Below are 9,536 nucleotides of genomic sequence, written 5' to 3'. Positions count from 1 at the left end.
GAGAACAAAGCTGACATCGCACCCACTTGATGCTGAAATGTTTATGCAATATGATCCAATAGTCACAAAGATAGATCCCAACATTAATCCAAAACATGGCTTTTAGACACATTCAAAGAGATTAGGGCCATTTTTTGCAAATAACTGCGGTTGTTAAATAGAAACTGCCATGACGTGAGGCAGCAGCTTTCTGAAGCCGATATTTAGGGATACACCAAAATGGCCACCCGTACTTTGCAAATTCAGTGACGTTTCATGGGTTGTGGTTCCTCTCCTGCAACACTTTTAGGGAGTGTAAGATAAATAAATGTGTTTATGATTGGAATATGAGCTGAAATGTTAGCTGTTTACTTACTTTGGGGCCAAATTAAAAATGTGAGCCATTACACAGCCTGCAAAGACAGAATAAGATTCTGGATTTGGACTCCCTGTGAATTAATATAAAATATAAAGTTGTCAACGATTAGCTAGTAAATGAGTAACTCTGACACTGTATCTGAAATATATGCTGATTATCTGAACTGCAGGTACTCATTTTTAAAAGGTGAACTCTCTCGGTTTGCTAATTTTGGCAGTGACAGCCTGATTAAATTAGCTTTAATATTGCATAGTGGAGGTAGGCCACTGGGGAAATAATTGGCGCCAAAGTCCTATTTCTGACAAATGATAAAGAATATGCTTTGTGAAACAAATTATCCGTTCTCTTTGATTCCTTTGAATACGCTATGCATCAACAACTTGAGCCATTTTTCTTGTAGCTAAGTGACTGCTAATCATGGATTCATGGATACTGAGGCAGCTCTGTGAAGTATCAGTGTTCTACATGGCATTAGACATCTTACAAATTATGTTTAGGGTTTTTGCTTTTTAACTGCCAAGAAAGGGCTTCTTTTCTTTTAGATCAGCAGAGCAGGAAGGGAAAATACCCTGTGGAGAAACCTTGCAGAAGAATCACTAAAAATAAATTTTCAGCCAGAAAGCAAAGCACATGACATTTGGAAAGGAGCAGCTTATGGCTATGGGGCTGGCCGGGACTGAACAGATTTCAGGACAATATAAGCCTTGTTCTCAATATAAAGTTTGAACTCTCCATTGCTGACTTCCACACATAGAGCTAGGAGATCTGAAGGGGGCTTCTAAATACATTTGTCTGAACACACTTGGTAGTCTCCTCCCAATATGGAACCCAGATAATGCTTTGAAGTTTCCTTCAGTGCTCAACAAAGATTGGGAGATGATGGAGACATTGTGGGCAGCACGTAAAGCCATATGCCTTGGCATTCCTTGCTCAAGCGAAGTGTCTGAATATGGCTCTAGAATACAAGCAAGGGTCAGTTCACCCTTCCCCAACCTGGTGCCCTCCAGATCTTGAAAGGGGGGGGGGGACTCACATCAGATCCAGCCAATATGGTTAATGGTCAGGGGTGGCTGGAGGGGTAATCCAAAAACATTCGGAAGACACCTGTTTGAGTGCATGAATGTGCACTAAAAATGATGTCTGGAGGGCCCCCCCCCCAAGATATGGTGATGACAACTATTGTATTTATTGCAATTGGTTTCAGAATTTATGTTATGTTTCTAAGTCACTTTGGGTCATTTTTATGAGTAAAACAACTAATTGATAACAATATTATTTTCTTTTTAAAAACCAAAACATTCACATAATTAATAATTGTTTGACTAATTTCACATCTGCTTTCAGTCCGAAGATACTCAGTTTCAGAACTGACCAAAGCTATGGTGGTTAACAGACACTGATATCCTTTTATTCCATATAGATATTGTAAATTCCAAAGGGAGAGAAATGTTTGAGCTTTAAGGAAAGTTATAGACCAATAATCTAGGTTAAATCTGCCCTAAAAGATAAGCATGCATATGCAAGACATCTCAATTAATTCTCTTTAAGGGCTCTGTTCTGCAGTCTTTGTTTACACAGACACACCATAATTAATTGCAAAATAATTGGCATTAATATATGTGTTGCTTGGTGAGAGAGAGAAATCAGTGCAGGGTTCATGTTATACAAAAAAATGAGAATAAACTCCTTCAGATCTTTCAGTTAATCACTTCTACAGTATATGGCAAATCATTGCTTATGAAGATATGCATTATATTTGATTCAATACGTGTCATTTAAAAACTTTTGGAAGGGGCAAAGATTAATTCACATACACTGAAATTGCTTGGTATCTTAAGACTGCAATGTTGTACATATAGAATTAAGCCCCACTGAAGTCAACGGGACTTGCCTCTGAGTAGGCATAACCAAACATTCTGAAATTTCTAGAATGCAGTTGAGCTTTTGTTAACCACTTTGTAATAATTAATTCTCACAGAAGTAATATGCATCTTCACTTTCCTTTCACATAGCTTTCCTAAAAACGAAGGGGGTGGTATTTAACCAAGCTTTTATTAAAATTAATAGCCCTAACTTATTCATGTCCATTAATTTCACTGAACTTTACTATGAATACATCTGAAGTCTATAGCAGCTATGGGGAAATCTCTACTTCTACAGCAGGCTTACAAATCTAAGGATCTCAGACTGAATGTTTATGAAGAAGAACATGTGTGAATGTTTCAAATCCTTCCAGAAGTCCCATCTGTTACTGTTCCTGGCCTTCCTTTGATTTATTTATAGCAATAATTTTAGATTTATCAGGTTAACCTCTGGATAACCGCCTAAAACAACTCTTAAGTATGCAGCTTTTTAAAGTGCTCTGTATAAAGATGCAATGGATTTAAATACTGTCATTTTCCTGATATGCCCTTTAAAATTCTTCTGCACCCCACAGACATAGGTAGGAAAACAGCTATAATTTTACATATAAAAAAAAAGCTCAGCCATCACCTTCATTATTCACAGGATGGCAAGATGCAATTTATTTTTAAAGGGGGGTACAATCTACAAATTCTCATGTAATTTTAATCTGGCATGTGTCTTAATTTACATACCAGAGCACACAGAGGAAGAAAGAATGGAGTTAGAAAAAGAGGGAAAGGGTTGCAGATAGAACAATCTATCACGAGGTTACTTTTTTTAAAATGTCATATGTTTAACTCAAGGTATAAAGAAATTGTTTTAACTTTCTTGGAAAAGCCAAGCAAACAAGGCATAATTCAGGCCCACATTCTTATGAGAAATATAAGCACTGAGTTCAGCACCACTGAGCCTATATTTACACTGTTGCCGCCTCTGCATTCAGTGCACTAAATACGACGTTGATCACAATCCATATCTATCCTGTATCTATCTTCTTGTTTCTTATGAAATATTGCATTTTGGTGCATTTCTCCCCAAAACAGCTTCGAAATGACTTGGCGGGGGGGGGGGCGGAGAACAAGTTAGCTGCTTTTTAAGCCAGTAATGCAGAGCTTTCCAAACTTTTCATGTTGGTGGCACACTTTTTAGACATGCATCATTTCGCGACGCAGTAATTCAGTTATACTAGCAAACTATAGGTTAAACTAACTCCTTTCCAGTCCCGGGAGGAGCACGGGGAGCGTTCAAGTGACACACTTACACACTGCAGCTGACACTTGCGTGTCGCAACACACAGTTTGGAAGGCTCTGCAGTAATGTGTACATAGCTGGACTGTTATTACAAGCCACTGGGGGGCACTGAACCGAGTTGTGTCTGATTGGAGTCTGGAGTTTTCTGCTGCTGTTTTTTTTTTTCTCGAGAGAGAGCTGATAAAATTCGTGTCTACCAACCCAGACCCTGCAATCATCACCTGAGGTTCTTTTTCATGCGCCTCCTCCAAACGAGGTGCTGAGGGTGGCAACATAAGAACAGGCCTTTTCTGTGGAGGCTCCTCGCTTGTGGAATGCTCTCCCCAGGGAAATTCACCGGGTGAAAACATTTCTCTTTAACCAGGCCTTTGACTAACATTCTATGTCATTTTAAATGTGTTTTTGAGGGGGGAGTTATTAGTTTTGTTTTTGCTTTTATTATGTATTTTGTGTTTCCATTTTGCATTGTTATGCCGTGAACTGCCCTATAATTTTGGGGTGAAGGGCGGTACAGGCTGTGACAGGGGTTCTGTCCCTACACCCCACGCATGCCTGCAGAGCACATATAAGCATACCCTGCCCCCATTCCACTCCGGCCCACATCCGTTGCACCCCACATTCTGCCCCATCCCTGTGGACGGAAGGCACAGATATAGCTCTTGCCAAGAGCATAAGGCAGCCAAGGTATGCCCCTGGTCATGCGTTGGGTGAAAGGTTTCTGTCGCACTTTCCTTATATTCAAAGTGGTCACGGGGTGCTTTTCAGTCCTCCATTCTGTAAATCAGTTTTCTGGTGGTTTGCATTCTGCAGTCTTCCCAAGTACTCATGTTTCTTGAAAACTCCCATAATGTTCCTCTGCTAAGCTTTACAGTAAGTACAGGAAAGCAAAGAGACCACCGGCTATATGCCTAACACTTGTTCTTTTTTTTTTTTTTAGGCAAAGTGTTGTTGTTGTTTTTACTTTTAAAGTAAATAGTGCAGAGCTGTTTTTTTTAAAAGGTAGAAGAACCTCTTAAAAACAAAATCAGTGAGTGCACCTATTTCATGTGCTTGATTGCTACTTTCTCTGCTTCCCACATTTAGGGAAAGCCATCAAGCAGTAACTCATTCCACAGGGCTTTCTCAGATCACTAAGCGAAGGCAGTCAGGGAGGCTGTGGAGCGCTGGAGAAATGTTTAATGGAAAGAACACATCACTCACAGAAACCTCACAAAGACAAAACAACCACAGCCCTGCATCCACTAGGGCAGGCGTTCCCAAACTGTGGTCAGTAGTGTGATTGTGGCTTTGTTGTCAAAAGGCAGGAGATGGCACATCCATCACACAGAACGTTCTTATTGATTTTTAATTGTATTTTTATTGCTTCCTTTATTTCATATATTGTATTTCATTGTATTATTTGAATTCTATGGAATTCTAGTGCTTGTTCACTAACTCAGTGTAGTTTACACACAGACACACACAGAGAGAGAGAGAGAGACAGAGAGAGAGAGAGGGACTATTTGAAATACACCAAAGGTGGCCATGTGAACCATAGCTCCTAAATCAGGGTGCGGACCTGCAATGGCAGACCCTGGGGTCTCAAATTTCAGTGGTGAAGGATGTGTGGTGTCCCATTAGTGTAGTGGTGGTGGAAATGCTCGGGGGGGGGGGCATTGCATTGTCAATGAAAGATGAATTACACTGAAACAATACAGCTTTGAGAGACCAGGGTTGGGGAACATTTTTCTGTCAAAGGGGAGGGACGGTAATCTGTCAGATATTGCATGCATGTGATAGATGAGAGCAAAGTCTGGGGCGAGGTCAAGGGCATCACCCCCGTTTTCTTCTTTCTGACGTCTGGATCATTTCAATGCACTCTACATGGAGTTGCCTTTGAAGACAACTTGGAAACCGCCATTAGTCCAAAACGCAGCATCCAGATTACTGGCTAGGCTTCCATTTAAAACCAATATGTGATCCTACCTTGGATCCTGAACGCCTTGTGACTCAGCCGTTTTGGCTCCTGAACGCCACAAACCCGGAAGTAAGTGTTCCGGTTTGCGAAGGTTATTTGGAAGCTGAACATCCAGCGTGCCTTCTGCAGCTTCCTATTGAGTGCAGGAAGTTCCTGCAGCCAATCAGAAACCGCACTTTGGTTGTTGAACGTTTTCGGAAGTCGAACAGACTTCCAGAACGGGTTCCGTTCAACAACCAATATACGACTGTATCATTTTTTTTAAAAGCAGCTGCACAGGTTCAGGGCTCAATTTAAGGTGCTAAGGTTAGTGTTTAAAACCCTAAATGACTTAGGCCCAAAATGTCTTAAAGTCCACCTCCCTCCCTACAGACCCTCTCAGATGTTAAGATCATAGTTCTTATTTCAAATTTCACTGTTCTCGGGAATTAAAGAATTATAAGGAAAGATTGCATCACACAACACTTGCAACCAGAAATGTTCTCTTTAAAAGATTTCTGAACCAGCATGGGGAAAGCTTTAAAAGGCAATGCTGAGAAGCCACTGTTGTACCAAAATAAAAATAAACTACCCTTTCCTACCCCCACCCCCAATTCCAATGATAAGAGTCTCATATTTTGGCAATATTAATGCAAAAGCATTTTGGCTGACAAATCTGTTACCTAATACTGTTAAATAATTTATGCATTTGGAAAATCATTTGTCCTTACAGTAAATTTGCAAAATAAAATATTAATCAAGTATATGATTCATTTTGACTCAGCTATGACAATTTTAAAATGTATCAAATATCCCACTAAATTGTTTTGTTTCAAGAAAATCTGAAATCATAAGGGTTTTTTTGTTTGTTTTCTTTAAAAAAAAAAACCCCACAGGTTACTGCATTTATTTTTTCATTTTTGTTAAAGAGGGAAACAAGGATGTCTCAGCAGTTTAAACCTTGTACACGGAGGACTTTCAGACTATATTTATCAGAAAAACGAAAATATTTTTAGAACAAGCAAGTAACGGCTTTCCCAATCTAACACAAAACTACGCTGAAAAGCAACAGACACTATACATGTAATAATGTTATTGAGGTAGACATGTAGCAAATGTATGTGTATATTGCTGACCTTGGAAGCAGAAAGAAAGCAGCCTGTTTATGATCACAAATGTTTTGACTGGATCCAAATGGCTCCTTCCCACCCTCCCCACAGCCCCATTATCCTGTTCTGCTCAGTCAGATGATTTGATTTAGAACATTACTAGAGAACCTGATACCAGATGTTCTCCCAGTTCTTTCAAATCAATATGTGTAATTCAGTTCCATCTCTTCCCTCGGTTTTCTTGCTCCTTTGACTCACTGGTTCACACACCTGTACACTTCTTAAGCCAGCTCGATCACTTGACCTGTCTTTTCAACAACAATGTATAGGCCCTTCTGTGTGCAGCTTTTCGACATTTCAGTCATAGAATCATCGGGATTCAAGATGACCTTAACAGATTGGAGAACTGGGCAAAAACTAAACAAAATGCATTTCAATAGGGGCAAATGTAAGGTTCTACACTTAGGTAGGAATAACCACAGGCACAAATATAAGATGGGGGACACCTGGATTGCCAGTAGTACATGTGAAAAGGATCTTGGGGTCTTAGTTGACCCCAAGCTTAATATATGTCAACAGTGTGGTGCAGCTGCAAAAAAAGCTAATGCTACTCTAGACTGCACCAATTATTATTATTACAACAATACAATACAAATACATTTATTGGCATTACAAGTTAAGACATTTCAAATCTGCGGGATAAATTTAAAAGGGACAGGAGTGAGGCTGTTGAGGGTCACAAGGCACTCAATTGTTCTGCTTCACCCTGTCTATTCCCTATTGCTTAGTAAGGTTATGAACATAAGCTGTGCAATTCAGTACGAGGAAAGGAATAGTGAACTCCAGGCATCTGTACACTGGGAATGAGGGAAATAAATGCCTAGTTTGTATTCTGTTGACACAGGAGATGGAATACTTGCAGCCAGAATCTTCTTCCTATTCCTGAGAAACTATAAGTACAGTAGTAAATGTGCAAGTAGTAACCTGAAAACCCATCCGCTGAGACTCACTAGAGCCATCTTGTGAGAATGACAGCAATTTTTATACTTGGGTAGCTGAAGGCTCAACGAATCTCAAATAATAATTTGCAGGGAACTAAATGTTTCAATAAGTGCTGGTTTAAGAAATCTGTTGGTTGGCATCCATCTGCATCAAGAAACAACGGAGAGCACCTTTGAGGGTGAAGTCAAACTGTTGGAAGGTTACAGCACCTGATGTGGTTGCTGTATGAGATACATAGATAGTCTCATTACATGATCTGTATTCAAGCGTTATCACCTAGGTTTTTCCTGGATTGAATTGCTACCTGGATGCTTCCCTTTTCTTATCGGACTTCCCTTTTCTTATCGGAATGAGACAATAAAATTCTTGCTAGCTTTCAGAATCCCAAGCCTTTTGGGACATTTGCTTTAAATAGCAGCTGGACATATTTGTGTGACAAGAGTGCATTAAAAAACAACTCACCTGACTTGTATTATTAGTATATTATTACCTGCCCTTCATCCTAAGGTCCCATTAAAACACAACATTAGGTAAAGGTAAAGGTACCCCTGACCATTAGGTCCAGTTGTGGCTGACTCTGGGGTTGCGGCGTTCATCTTGCTTTATTGGCAGAGGGAGCCGGCGTACAGCTTCCGGGCCATGTGGCCAACATAACTAAGCCGCTTCTGGCGAACCAGAACAGCGCACTGAAACGCCATTTACCTTCCCGCCGGAAGGTACCTATTTATCTACTTGCAATTTGATGTGCTTTCAAACTGCTAGGTTGGCAGGAGCAGGGACTGAGCAATGGGAGCTCACCCCGTCGTGTGGATTTGAACTGCCGACCTTCTGATCGGCAAGCCCTAGGCTCTGTGGTTTAACCCACAGCACCACCCGCGTCCCTTAACATTAGAAACACTTTAAAACAACTCACAGGCCTGATGTTGACTATCCCCTTGCCTGCTTAGAAATATAATTTGCAGACTATGAGGAGGGAGCTAAACTCTGAAGAAGGGTGTTGTACTGCTAGCAATTCTCATTCATATCGGTGTAACATGTAGCTAATTAAATACTTAACAGGGCTCCCCTTCTAGAAATGGAGGGAACCTGGTATAATCACATGGAGCAGAATGTGTCATAATACAGTGGTTCCCAATTGGTGGTCCACAGACCCCATGGGGTCTGTGTAACCTACCCAGGGGGCCCATGGCACATCCTTGTCATCTGTCTGGGACATCCAAAGAGAACAGTGTCTAAAAATGCACGAAACTGCAACCGGGCATACGTCTCGCACAAGACTGTAGCGCCCCAAAAGGCACCGGGACATGTTGGAGGGTATGGTGGCAACATTCATGCAACAATAACAAAAACCACAGAGATGTCAACATTTTCAAAAGTAGGGGGTTCATTGCTTGGCTTTTGAAAAGCAGGGGGTCCACACAGTACTTAACTAATTGGGAACCACTGCCATAATGCATTTCTTAACATTTCAGTGTCCCCCAGACTACTGCTTTTTTCTTTTCTTTTCTTTTTTGCTAACACCCGTTTACCTTTTTAACAAGGCACCCTATCCTACCAAACAACTCCTAGGAAGCAAAGTGGGGGGAGAGGAGTGTGTGGTTTAGCAGGGCCAGGTGACAAAAAAGGGGGACTGCCCATGGCAAGCAGGAGCTGTTGTATTATGTGTTTGATTGGGTGTGTCCTTATGTATATATGTGTGTGTGTGTGTGTGTGTGTGTACACACATACACACACACACACAATGTGTGTATGTGCATACATCCAGTGCTTTTTTTCTGGGGGGTGGGAGGAAATGCAAGGGCGACACATGCCCCTAAACATTTTGTGAACCTTTGTACTTTTGTCCATTTACTGTATTTATTTTCCCCGATTTTAACTATAAAATGGTGATTTTCTTGAGTCAAAATGAGAGTGCCCCTAAACATTTTAAAGGTGTGGGAAGCACTGCATGTATCTATATGTGCAGCTACATACC

The sequence above is a fragment of the Podarcis filfolensis genome (assembly GCF_964270895.1).
Source record: "Podarcis filfolensis genome assembly, chromosome: 9".
NCBI lineage: Eukaryota > Metazoa > Chordata > Lepidosauria > Squamata > Lacertidae > Podarcis > Podarcis filfolensis.
Note: the sequence above shows the minus strand (reverse complement) of the source record.